At 42.9% G+C, this 14,159-nt stretch overlaps 1 pseudogene; it reads right to left on the minus strand.

Moving 5' to 3' along the window:
- Positions 1–995: 995 nt before the first annotated feature.
- On the minus strand, positions 996–5,141 carry LOC146817929 (endogenous retrovirus group FC1 Env polyprotein-like; annotated as a pseudogene).
- Between the last annotated feature and the right edge of the window lie 9,018 nt (positions 5,142–14,159).

Below are 14,159 nucleotides of genomic sequence, written 5' to 3' on the forward strand. Positions count from 1 at the left end.
GTAAAATTTTTTAGCCCAAGACCCGCCGAGGCGGGGAATTGAACCCTGGTCCCGGGCTAGACCTCTGCATCAGGGTCTGCCGCTCTAATCATTGAGCCACACTTCTCCACTCAAAGAGTCAAAGACTCCTAGCAAGACATTTAATATGAGGAAGTTAATGAAGAAGAGAATAGAATTTCTTTGGGATTTGGAGTGTGCAGATGAATTTACAAGGGTAAAGAATGAACTGTGTGATGCTCCTGCATTACGAGAATATGATCCAATGTATGACACCAAGGTTGGGTGTGATGCTAGTGCAAAGTGCTTAGGAGCTCTCCTCATTCAGACAAAGGATGGTAAAGAAAATCTGATAGCTTGTGTTTCTAGCACTTTGAAAGGCGCAGAATGTAATGATTCCGGTATTGAGAGGAAATCACTTGCTGTGTATTGGTTGGTCAAGAGATTCAGGCAGTTTTTGTGGGTATTAAGTTTGTTGCTCGGACAGATCATAAACCTTCGGTGGAAGTGGTTGCAAAGAAGGGGCTGGATTCTATCTTGACATGCATCAGGAGATGGATTGGGGGACTTCAAGATTTTTGTTTATTCGGCATGGCACAGGCACCCTTGCACCATGCCGAACTGGCGGTCATTTATAAAGCATCCCCAGAAACCTCTGTCACAGCGGTTCCTGTTAATGCATTTTTCTGTTTTTATTTTCAAAAAGAATATCCTGAAGGTTGGATTTTCTTTTTGAAAATAAAAAATGCAATGCTTCTCTCGCCATGGGATTCCTCTTTCATGGCAAGGGTAGCATTTAGCAATTTTCACTGGCCCTTACCGCCAGGGTTTTCCAGGGAGTGACAGGCAGTGAAAACCGACCTGTCATTCCAACCCATCTAAATTAAGTGGGCAGAGTGACAAGTCAACCTTGTTCTGCCACAGTGGAGACGGTGTGTCTACGTCGTGGCCAAACTTTAGGTCTGCCCGCATATTATTCTGGCGAGCGGACCACTATGTTAGTGGAAAGGGATCTCCATTGCTGTTGCCTTCCCACCAACATATAAATCGGGTCCTAAATTTAAAAAATGGAAGGCAAAAATCTTAAGCTGGGCAAAGCAGTTGGCTGTAGACGAGGAGGGCTCCCAAAGGTCAGATAGAGGTCAGACAAGGTCCCATTGAAGCTGTAATCCAAATATAGCGCCATGGGAAGGTCCCTGGCTGACCGGATAATTTTGGCACCTGCACCCAGTCAAAATTTCTTCGTTTACATTCAGCCACTTTTTAGGATCATATCACTCCAATAGGCCAAAGGCTGCAGTCTCAAGCCGAAAAGAGCTCCAGCAGGCTAAATACCATCTCTGTGAGGATCCGCTGCAGAGTATTTGCATTCACAAAAAAGTTTGAATGGGGTGAAACCTGAACCTTCAGCCCAGTGACACCCCACCTTGTTTGGATTAGCTTGTCAGTTTTGTTCCAGTTGTCTGTAGGCCTTTGGAGCCAAAACATTTCTAAGTCCCAAGTTTTCAGAGGTAGTTGGAGAATTCCAGCCAGACACAGCTAAGGGTGTCATGCCCTCATAAACATCACTTGGAGGTAAGGACTCACTACAGTAGAGACTACCAGCAGGATCCATGGGGTGTCAAATTCGAGCCAATCGGTTAGACAGTTGCAGAAAAGGCCTCATGTAGCTTAATGTGTTCTTGTAGCTTGAATAGGAGAGCAGCCTAATGACCCTTGTCCACTTCTTTGTCCTGGGTGCAAGAGAAAGCAGGTCTGGTCCTTCTAGACTTTTCTCAAGTCACAGACAGCAGGTAAAATCCTCCTCTGATCTTACTCAGATTCAGTAGTGTTCTGTGTAGGGTAATGGGGATGCCACATTTATGCCTGCCACCAGTTTCTGAGTGACTCCTGGGTCCTTCCTAATCAATAGGATAAAGGTTCCTAGGGATTATCCTACCCACATTTGTACATTGCCTGTGTGTCCTACTGCAAAGAATACCACAGTGCCTCTCTCTCTCCCTAAATATTACTCCCTCTGCATCCTCTGCAAGACCTTCAAGTGGATCCCCCCCGAATGCAGAAAGACCATCACCCAGGCACTCATAACCAGCAGACTGGCCTACGGTAACACCCTCTACACCGGAATCAACAAATTCCTGCTACACAAGCTCCAAACCATCCAGAACACCGCAGCCAGACTCGTCCTCTGAACCCCATGACATGAGCACATGTCCCAGCACCTACAAGACCTCCACTGGCTTCCCATCGAGAAGACAGTATGCTTCAAGCTACTCACCCACGCGTACAAATCCCTCCACAACATCGGACCCAAATACCTCAACGGAAGAGTCTCCTTCCACGTACCCAAAAGTAACCTCTGCTCCGCCGACCACGCCATGGCGAAGACCCCACGCATAGGCAGAACCAGAGCAAGTGGAAGAGCCATCTCCTATGTCACAGCAAAGGCCTGGAACAAGCTCCAAGTCAACATCAGACACTCCCCCACGCTGCACACCTTCAGGAAGAGCCTCAAAACCTGGCTCTTCGACTGATCTGGAGCTGCACCCCTCCCACCCCCCAGTGCCTTGGTACCCTCACGGGTGAGTAGCGCGCTTTAAAAACCCCTGATTGATTTAGTGATTAATCGATTGATCTGGGGGTTGAAGATATGGAGGTGATCCTCTTCCTGATTTTGTCCCTGACAACTTGTCACCTTCAATTGTTGAATGTTATTGTGTTGGTGAAGTGGTGCTTTTTTCTTAAGCACTGTTGTGCAACTTTTGTTTGTTTTTGTCATTTATTCTTGGTTTGCAATGTTTGGCAGTGTTATTTGGCTGTTTCCGCTGTGTGTTGAATTATGTCCTACTCGTCCCTTTTAATGAGTATTCACTGACTTTAAATTGGCAGCTTCATAAGCTAGCATGGTGTTTCTTCCTGCTGCTTGACTTCAGGATGTCCACTACATTGAGTTGAAAGGACGTCCACAGAATGACTGACTTTAAGATGGCCACCCCACTGTTTTCAAAAATGATTAAACACAACAGTAGCAGCCCGACTAACTCAGAACAAAGTGCAATAAAGTTTGTGTGTACAACAACGGTAGAAGAAAATAAAAACTATTTCAAAATCAATACAGAAAAATCATATACAAAGAATATAAAGGGCCCACACAAAGATTCAAAGTTATAAAAAATTGTTAGTGTAAATAAGTTTTATATATAACAAAAACACAACATAAACATTACAGTACATACGTTCTTGCTGCTCAATATATTACACACAAAATTACTTTAGAAAAGTAAATAGTGTATTACAAATGAAAAGAAAATGGCATAGAGACCACAGCTTTTTGGATTAGTCCATAGATGAAAATGCAAAACTGTACATTTTAATCCCTTCCCAAATGCCAAATAGCGTCTACAGCATTTTGACCCCCAAGCTTCGAAGGGTCATCCTCAGGACAGATTAAAGTTTTATGAGCAAAGCAAAAGAATCTGAAAAAGTATACAGAGGGCACCTTTAGTGAAAGATAAGGAAATAGAAAACCAAAATCTGCAATAATGACCATGTAACTTACGTCAAGACCATCAATAAAACGGAGTCCAGAATCAATCCTTCCAGAAATAAATCAAAACCAAGTCACCTATATTGGACGAATAACCGATGCTAAGATGAAAATCCATGCACCAGGTGAGCCAATCTCAGCTAAATAAAATGGTGGGCGACCAAGTAGACAACACCCGTGTTAAAAGAAAGCTGTATATATGCACACATGCGGGGAACCACCACAGGGTCACTTCAGTCTTGTCAACTAGCTTTAATTATGTCATGTTTCATAGTCTTGTGGCCTGTCGGGAAAAAATCCTTTAAGCAGCTCAAATCATTTAATCACCACATCTGCAACAAAAGGGAGTACAAAAAGGTTTATTGTACATGCCAGGCTATTTCAGCTGGGAGAGTGATGTGCTATGAGCGAAGCACAAGTCAGTCTCAACTAACATACACTTTGGGTCTACTTCTTATAATATTAATTTTGGCCTAGATCCATATTTAATACAATGTTCACAATAGAAAAAGCTTCCTGCTTTTCCATTATGTCCCACCCAGATTACATACATTTATTTAAAGAACAGCTCTTTCCTGTTGTTTGTGACTTCTCATGCCAAACTAACAGACTACAATGGAAAACATTCTTGCTGCTCTGAATTTCCTGTTACATATCCTGGGCAGGGCGTTCTCAGCTCAAATACAATGAAGAGGAAAAAACACTTAAACCAAACCGCATTGAGACCTTTTTTGAAAGCAGGCTGTAGGTTATTTCCAGATACAATTGTGCAACTTTAACATGCACGTTTAAACAGCATTATAGATTTTTTCTGTCTTTACATAATATTTCACAGTGTGTGGGCACGTACAGATAAAACTGAATGATTAGGTCCTAAATCTAAATTAGCGTTTTGATTCCTTTCATTCCCCTCTCTAGTCGATTCTTCGACTACTTCTTCACTACCCCTGTGCATTTCTTCCAATTCTATATTTTGTATCTCTTTATTTCTCCTTATAGGGAACATACCTCCCACTTTAGCTGTAACCCTCTTGCAACATGCTAAGGTAACCTGAAATACTAGGCACATCAATAGCAACAGAACTATTATAGGTATTAAGGCCTTAGACAACCCCGACATCCAGGACGGCACCCAATCAAACCAGTCAGTGAACCACTCATCTGGAGCACCCCCCTCTTTCTTCATCTGTGCATGCAAATTATGCAAAGTCAATATGGCCTGAGTTAGATTTCCTTTATCTTCATCATTCGCGGTATGAAAGTACAGCATACTGAATTACGTTTTTTACAAACTCCTCCTTCGATTGCTGTCATTAAGTCCCAAACATATCTGTTTTCCATCACCATAAGTCTGATTGAACGAAGCTCTTCTTTAATTGCATTAAAGCCCTCTTCAGTAGCATTTATGGCTTTCATCAGCTCCCAGCGGGTGATCTGAACCTAGCGAGCAGTTCCTTTTGCTTGAAACAAAGGTATCAGACTTCCAAAAAATGTTTGGGCGTCACTGAACAACCTATACTCTTTGGGCACATCCTGCCACACTGAAGTTCCAAAGTACTCAGCCATCCTTTTTCTTCTGTGATGATGCAGCAGAGTTGATGCTTTACTCATGGAATGCCAATGCAAATTTTGTATTTCTTGTGCTGGTATTACCATAGATGGAGTATGAAGAGTCACCAGAGAGCAGATTTCGCTCCAGTCGGGGGGTAATTGAGTGTATATTCGCGCTCCACACTGCCAGTAAAAATCCATAAGGCTGGAGGTACCGCCCTGCATATCGGCATTGTAAATAGTTGAACTGCAATTGAGATTCCATCCCACTTTAACAATCCCATTTCCCTGAAAGCAAAGAGAAAGTCCCATTAGTTTCACAGCCAACTTAGGATGACGTTTAGTTCCAGTCCATGTATATCTCTGTATGTTTTCATCCCATACTTACTGACATGATGCTTTTATATCATCAAATCTCAAATGATTTTTTGTTTCTGTGCCATTCCATAAAGATATGGCCCTACATGAAAACATAGCTCCAGTAAACCATTTATTATTGGCAAATACTGATGCTTCAATACTTAATATTGGCCTGGCTGCGCAATCTGGGGGCAGTGGTTTGGCAGAATAATTATTACAGGTGGATGGTGGATTAGATCTCCCTAGAATACCTCGTTCCAATACGGCTTCCTCCCTATTTGCATAACTATATTTCTGCCCTGCTCCTTTCATTCTGGATATCTCTTTCATTATCTCTGTTTTATCTGTAAACATTTTCAAAATTTCCGGGGTTTGTATCAAATCTGGTTGTATTAACTCTGGCTGTCATAGGACTAACATGCGTTGGCTGTAACTGTGCTTTTATCCTACACAAGAAAAGATGCAATAAACACTTTGTCATATTAACAGGCACTTCTTTAGGATACACTAAAGGTGGTGTTTCTTTGGCATGGCGAATAAGAGAACATACATAACAACTATCATTTTGTGTATTGGTACCTATATCATGCATGCTTTTATACCACAATTTATCGAAAAGAGAATCATGCAGAGGATGTATATCTGTTTCATTGAAAACAGCTCTACGAAAGCGTAATACTTCTTCCCTATGGGTGGGATCTTTTGCATCTACATAACACATAATACAATAGCAAATTATCAGAGTAATAATCATAACCACTGGACTCATTATTATACTATGAAAAATATCATTTAACCGTCTCTTCATTGTATAATTTGTTCTTGGACCATTGCCTCCTCCACTGCTTGTGGGAGTGAGGCCAAAAATTGAATAATGTCCGTTACGTGCACCCAGTTCATCATCCCCTCCACTTTTAGTGCTGTTGGCATGCTCTGTGTTACTTGGTAGGGGCCTAGAAACTTGGGATCCTTTCATGTTCTCACAAAGTTGTGCACGAAGACCCAGGAACCGATGCTGATGGCTGTAGACAAGGGCAGGGGTGGTTCAGTACTATTGGCCTGTTGCAGCTGAACCTGTTTAGAATAAACCTGTTCAGCTTTTGTTAAGGCAGACATGTATGCATTCACTTCTTGACAAACACTTTCTGATGCAGACTTAGTATCAGAATGAATCATTTGATTCTGTTTAAAAGAATTAGAATGCCTGCCTGTTACAACTTGGTGAGGGGTCAAATGATGATCTTTTGAAGGGGCATTTCTCAATGCATACAGAGCATGGGGAAGGCAGTAAAGCTAACTCTTTTTCAGTATCTCACACATTTTTGACACTTTGCTTTTCAATAAGCCATTCATCCTCTCAACAATTCCATTACTCTATGGGTGGTAAACTGAGGTAAACTGGCGTTCCACTCCTAATAGTGTAGTAATTTGCTGAAATACTGTGTTAGCAAAGTGTTTTCCATTATCGCTGCGTATCGCCGCCGGAACCCCCCACCTAGGTATGACCTCTCTCACCAGGAATTTGGCTGCCTGGTCAGCATCACACCTGGAGCAGGGTCCTGCTTCAATCCATTGCGAAAATGGACACACCACTACTAACACATACCTATATCCATTACATTTTTGTTTCATATCTACAAAATCTATGTGTAACTCTATGAAAGGACCTATTGGTCTTGGAATGGAGGATGAAGGCATTTTTGGTGACCTTTTATTAGAGTACTGATAACACACATGAAACGAAGCTAGAAATACATCAACTAATGATCCTAGATTAGGAATAAACCAGCTTTTATTTAATTCATCCATCATTACTCTTTTAGAATTGTGTCTTGGTAAATGAAGTTGTCGAAGGGCTGTTATAAGTAGTGACTGAGGCATTATAACTTTACCTGAAGTTGCTGATCTTTGGGTGATCCAAGGAGTATAGTTGTGGGAGGCAGCAACTTAACTTATTACGCTGGTTTGGGCCGCGAAGTGCAGCCGGCCCAGGGGTTTGTGCTCCAGTCTCGGCACCATCCAGCCTGCACCGTGCTCAGTTTCAGGGATGCCGATATTGTGGCCCCAACTCCACTTGCCGTTTTTTAGTGCCCACAAGCCGCCGCTGGACTGTCTCACAATAGTAGCTGGTCCTCCACTGTTCTCGCAGTGACCCCACCCTGCATCAAGATCTCTCGTCACAAACATTAAGAGGCCCGCATTCAGCAACCAGCAGCCTCCATCTTGATAGTTACGGCCCTTCAGTGGGGCATTTTCCCTCATGATCCTGCTGCTTCCTGTGGCGGTTTTTGCCTAATTTTGCTCTCCTCGGCTGCCGCTCCCCACCACAAACAGGTCTATTTCAGCTCCATCCTTTAGCACCGCTGGATTGCATATTTATTGAATTGTTTTCTCTCGGTCGGTAAAGTTACACTAAAGTGCGGCCATCTTGTCTTGGGCTCACTAGCGCTCCTCCCAATTTTCTAATGCTGTTCCATAGATAGATAGATAGATAGATAGATAGAGAGAGAGAGAGAGAGAGAGAGAGAGAGAGAGAGGGTGTAGCCAAGAGGTGAGAGGGGCCCACTGCTCATATAAATTAAAAGTTAGCTTTAATCTGGATTCTCAAATGCCCTTGGTTGGTTAAAAGTTGCTTTTCCGGACATATAGAACTTTCCACATTAAAGGGAAACTTTAAACAGTGGTTTTCGTCTTTACTTTTTTATTTATATTAAATGGCACCTAGCCAGTGGGTTGTTGGACAGTGCAGCATTTTATAGGATCTTTCTATCTTCCTTTAGGAAATGATGCCCATAGCTTATATGATTCTATAGGAAGAAGCTGCTGGTTTGGCCCACTCCGTGTATTTACAATGGCAGAAACAATGACCTGCTTCTCCAACAGCACCTTCATTGATAGCCAAGTGTATTTCAAACCCCCTCTCTCCTTTCCAATGAAGGGGACACAGGGCTTAGGCTGCTTCAAGAACCATTCTTTATAAATAATTGAACCAGATTCTTAAGTGGAAACCACAGCATCCAATTTATATTCTCTCCAGGTTGAAGAAATAAAGATAAAATATTACTTTAAAAAAGCCCAATATTTTTTTCAAACACAACAGAAACGCGTCTTATGCTGTCTAAAAAGATTTGTAGCATAGCACAAAACAATCCCATAAATATAAAAGCCTCAGCAGTCCTTCTTTATTCCATAACCTTTTCAATATTTATGATATTTGGAAATTACCAAATCAGCAGGAAGCATTAAGGAGGCATATAAAATAGTAGTAGCGGGCCAAACCCTTTTTATGCAGCTATGTGATCTTCTACCTGTCAAATCAGTTGCAACTTCCAGCTTCCATTCTTCTGTCAGACCTGCATTTGAAGCATTCACACTCTCTGGCAAATGTGCTCCCTGGATCTAATTTTTAACAGCAGATACTTTCAAAACTGGTTGCACCACCATGTTAACAAGCACAAAACACCAGATGATTGCCTGGCGATATGCAAGCAAAAGATATTAAATGTTTTTCACAATCCTGATAAGATAGAGAGGACACAAGATGGAACAATAGAAACACACCACCCACCCCATTTGTCACATATAGCACCCTCATTCAGATAGTCCTTTATAAGATACCAAAGAAAATAAAAAAGCCCACTTAGCCACATGTGCACACAGACGCAAATCTCTGTCCTCCAACCACTCATCAACCTATGGAAATATATCCTAAACTCTACAAATATTGTTGAACTTGATCCACAACCTGCTTTACGTACACACCCAGCCATTTGCTCCATGAAGATGTACACCTCTTATTTGTTTCTGGTGCCTTATACCCTGTGAAGTGTTCTGAAAGAACAGATGTGGCCCAGCATTTCCTGAAATCATATTTGGGTATTTCGGTAGTGGACCGTGCTACATTTATTTCATTTTCTTCTTGCGTTACATTGCTTGGTGCTTCGAACAGAGGCACAGATTTACAACCACTATGCACCAGGTTTGTGTCACAAAAGTGACGCAAACTAGCATAAGGTTTGTATTTATCTTTACTTTCCAGCACTTGTTTTGCACACGAAAGTAGCCCCGGGGCTTTAAGTGGGCCGGGTCTCACTGATGCTGAGCACCCGCAGTTTTTTAAAGAGGGGCTCGAAACGGGTCTCTATCGGGCTCCGTTTTGTGCCCTGGCACAGGCGGTCCTTTTTTTCCGACTGCAGTGACAGCAGCACACTGATGTGCACGTGCTCACACTGCTCACTTCTCACTAGTGGAGAAGTTACGGCATGACGTCATGCCAGGTAAGCATTGTAGGGGAAGGGAAATCCAAAGTCAAAGATTACTTTATTTCGAACACAAAGTCATAAAAGTAGACACAGCATGGTAAAAGAGCACATTTTAAAAACAGATATAAAATAGATAATATGGTATGATTCAATATAAAAATAAGAACAAGTTACAGAGATAGGAATAACAATCAGTACAGTCGATGGGAACAAGAAGGTCAAGCAAAAAAACATGTGAATCAATTTGGTAATCATAAGTAACTACCATACTAAAGTGCATAAAAGTTAATCCAGTTCACAACAATGACCATCACATCAAACATTTGGTCCTTTTCAGCCATAAGGCATGCCAGTATCTAGATAAACCAAAAACCACAAGTCTGCTTGTGTCCGTGCTTAGCAATCTAAGCACCTCCAGATAGTGGCCATAGCCAACAATTTTACAAAGTGGAAAAATCCACTTGGCCCTCAGCAATTTATATATCGGGCAGAAAAATAGCAGATTAATAATAGATTCAGCACTAGCATTACAAGCAGGACATTGATCATTATTCTCAGAGTCTGACCTCCAGTTTTTGCAAAACGTTTTAAGCGGGAGTGTTTTATAGCGGAACTGAAAAAACAACTTCCGAGCCAAGGGAGGGACAATTAAATCCAATGAATCTTCAAAGCGAGGTACACATTTAAAGTTAAAAAAATTGGTGGTCAAGCTACCCTTGGCTTCAAGTGCAATTTGTAGGGATGTTGCTTCCCAATACCGTTCCTTCAGCACAGCTCTCGAGATGGTAACCATACTTCCTGGGTCAAACCAGTACCCCATCATTCCAAGCCTCTCTAGGAGAGCCCTCAAAGCTCTAAACAAGGGGACAGATTTAATAATAGGAAATTTCATAAGCTCGCAAAGTAGCTCCCGGAATGGGCGCAATTCCTCCACAGTCCACAGTCTGTGCCAAAACATCAAGTGCTTATAACTAATTTTATGGGCCAGCTGTCTGTGTGCCAAGTCAAAATAAAGGGGGACTAGAGGCGTGCTTACAGGAAGATTAGTCAAAGATCTAAGAAAACGATTTTCAACAAATGATAAAGGAGCAGTTATACCAGAGCCCCAAAGTTCTGCTCCATAAAGTGCACCCCCCAAGATTTTCATATTATAAATTTCCAATGCTGGCGCTAACTGCCTTGTAAAAGTATTTTTGTGTATGTTTGCCAGATTTGCGGTTTGAAGGATAAGTTGCAACTTTACCTTATCAATGTGTTGATCCCACCTCAATGTGGGAGTTAAACGAATGCCCAGATAATCAAAAAATTCCACACACTCTAGCTTGCTACTGCCAGCGAGGACCTGTCTTTTGTTTCGTTTGTCCTTACCCTTCCTAAAAATCATGCATTTTGTTTTAGTTTCATTTAACACCAGGCCTCGTTCCTCGCAAAACAGAATAAAATCATTTAAAAGCTGCTGGAGACCTTGGGGAGATTTTGCAATTAAAAGAGTGTTGTCAGCGAAGAGGAGGGCTGGAACTCTTCGGCTGCCCACCTTCGGAGCGTCGCACCCGTCCCTATCTAGCCACTTTATAACGTCATTAATAAAAATAATAAAAAGAGTAGGGGCAAGAACACATCCCTGTCTCACACCACAGTTCACAGGGAAGGTGTCCGTAACTTGGTTGTTCTCGCCCCATCTGACCTGTGCTGTATTAGATGCGTGGAGTCTAATTAAAATGTCTAAAAGATTAAGTGGCATATCTAATTCTTTCAGAACCCTCCATAGTTTTGCCAGGGGAACTAGATCAGAGGCAGACCACAGGTATACGAAGGCCACATAGAGTTCCCCTCCCTTGATATACACTTCCTTCCAATATAAGCATAGCAAACGGAAGGTTTGGTCCAGGGTACTAATTTTGGCACGAAATCCTGTCTGAAGGTCACTCAAGATTTCAGACTCTGTGGTCCAGTCCTGGAGTCGAGCTAGTATCTGCTTGCAAAAGATCTTTTGTGAGGAGTCAATAAGACTTATCGGCCTAAAGCTTGAGGGCTTTGTTCTGTCCCGTTTTTTGTAAATCGGGACGATCTCGGCATTTTTCCATGAAATAGGTATAGGAATGGAATTTGATAGTATGTTTATATACCGACCCCATAGGGCCACATCCTCCTTATAAAGATCATTAGGGATTCGATCAGGCCCTGGCGCACGGGCTAGGGTACAAGAAGCAACTGCAACTCGAGTCTCCTCTAGCGAGATGTGAAGATCAGTTACATCCAGGGCCTCATCAATCAGACTTACGTCTTGACCTACAAGTGCCTTGTCCCTAGATTCGTATAGGGTGCAAAAGTGGGCTTCCCAGACCTCCGGTTGAACCGTAAATTCCAGATGGCACTTATTATCCTTTAACCAGTATGCTGCCAGACTCCAGAACTTTTTCGAGTCCCTCGCTAGCAAAGCACTCCTTAAAGATGACCAAACATGGGCCTCCCACTCCTTTTTAGCTTCTTCGATGGCTATACTTAGCGCGGCAAAGCATTATATCAGGGCGAGATTTTTGCTTTACTGCCTTTAATAATTCCTGCTTTGACAGCCTACATGCCTTTGTATACCACGCTCCCTGCTTATTTTGTGCATAATGGGGATTTATTCTCTCTCTCGTGTGCGACTTCCCCTGGCTACCCAATAGATCCCGGATTTCTCTATAGAGGAGATCATGACTCGTGCCTATCACATCATCGACCTGCTCCATGGTTGATCTAGCGGCTTTCCCAAGGAACGCGGAGACCTTCCCCTTTACTGCACCCAAGACCTCCGGATGGGCATCAACCCAGTTCCACTTGATTCTCCTCTGATTATTAGCAACTGACAGGAGCCCAATATCCAGGCAACCCCGGTCTACGGTCCACCTGGATGCTTGATTTGTAAGGGTAAGAGCGAGGGCGTTATGGTCGCTATCGGCCCTTATGACCACTGCCATGTCCAATACAAGATTCCAATAATTTAAGGATACAAGGCAGTAGTCAATTCTGCTTTCCTGAGCAGTCCTAATAAAGGTAGGGTCCCCTTTTGCATCTGATAGGATCCTGCCATTGGTAGCCCTGAGGTCATGTTGCAGTGTAAGTGCCAACAGCTGCGCTCCTCTTGCACTCCACCTAACCGGGGGCAAATCTAGTTGAGGAACCTGTCATTCACTCTCCCATTCATCAGTTAAATCGGGGGGAATTGAGACCAAAGGCTTGAATGTACAATTAAAATCCCCACAAACCAATAGTTGAGATTTATGGGAATATTGGGTTAGTGCAATGTCAAGAATGCGCAGAGTATTTGTTTCAACCATACCTTTCTGTACCCTCTTATAGACATTAAAAATTATAGTTCTAATGTCAATATTGGTGCTAACTTCAAGGGCTAATATGTCTTCAGACTCTACCTGCAGCTGTCTAGCTTTGCACCCAAGTCCAATGTTCACCCAGACTGCTAGACCTCCTGAGGGTCTCCCTCTCTCTTTTCTAGTGGCATCTTTGGCGTAAGTTGTAGAGCCAGTTCGATATGGGCAAGAAAGACTCCATGTTTCTTGAAATAGAATGATATCGAAGGAGTCTATAAATGAACACCAATCTAGGTCTGCCATTAGCTTATTAATCCCTGCCACATTCCAAACCAGAACCTTAAAGGGGGGTGACTGCGAGATTGCTGCTATCCGAACCTCGGGGCTAATTTGTCCCCCTAAAGGCAAGCCCACCCCGGTCCCAGATTCAGCAATGGGAGCACAATCAATATTAGTAACTGCATCTGGTTCCGGGACACAAACTAGGGAAGAAGAATTTGTGACTGGGGATCCAGATTCACTGGAGCTATTGCCCACGCAAGTGCTTTGGGAGATTTGCTTTAGGGGACTGTGAGGGGCATGATTATCCATGTGTGAAAGCATTTTCGATCCCTGAGGTCAACTAAACCTATTCCCATCAGCCCTATTCAATAAGAGGGACTTGCAAGGGGCCCCCACCAGCTCAGTAAGACACATAGCTTCCCGTGGGGTGCAGATGGGGATCAAGGAAATTGTAGGTAAATCATCACGTAGAGGTCTATACCTAATGGTTATGCTGGAGTTCTTGGGAGGGATCTTACGGGCCTCCATGGAGAGCAAACTAGTGTTAATGGAGGCATCATGAAAAGTAACCTCAATCATGTCCCGGGTGGTGTTTGGCATAGATAATCTTCTAGCCATTCTAATATCTTCCCTGATTATTGAATAGCATTGGCGTGTATGTCTAAACCAGTGTGTGATCTTGTTTATAAGGGACTCCTGATTTTCGGAGATTCTACCATTATGTTTGGGAACTTCCATAAGGAATATCCAGGTGGGGCTTTCCTCCACTTGTGGTCTCACATAGACACCATCCCTCACAAACCCCCTTGGAGGTCCCCACCCCTGAGCCTGGTAAAGACCTGGGGTGCC

This window comes from Triturus cristatus, chromosome 6 (genome assembly GCF_964204655.1).
Source record: "Triturus cristatus chromosome 6, aTriCri1.1, whole genome shotgun sequence".
Taxonomy (NCBI): domain Eukaryota; kingdom Metazoa; phylum Chordata; class Amphibia; order Caudata; family Salamandridae; genus Triturus; species Triturus cristatus.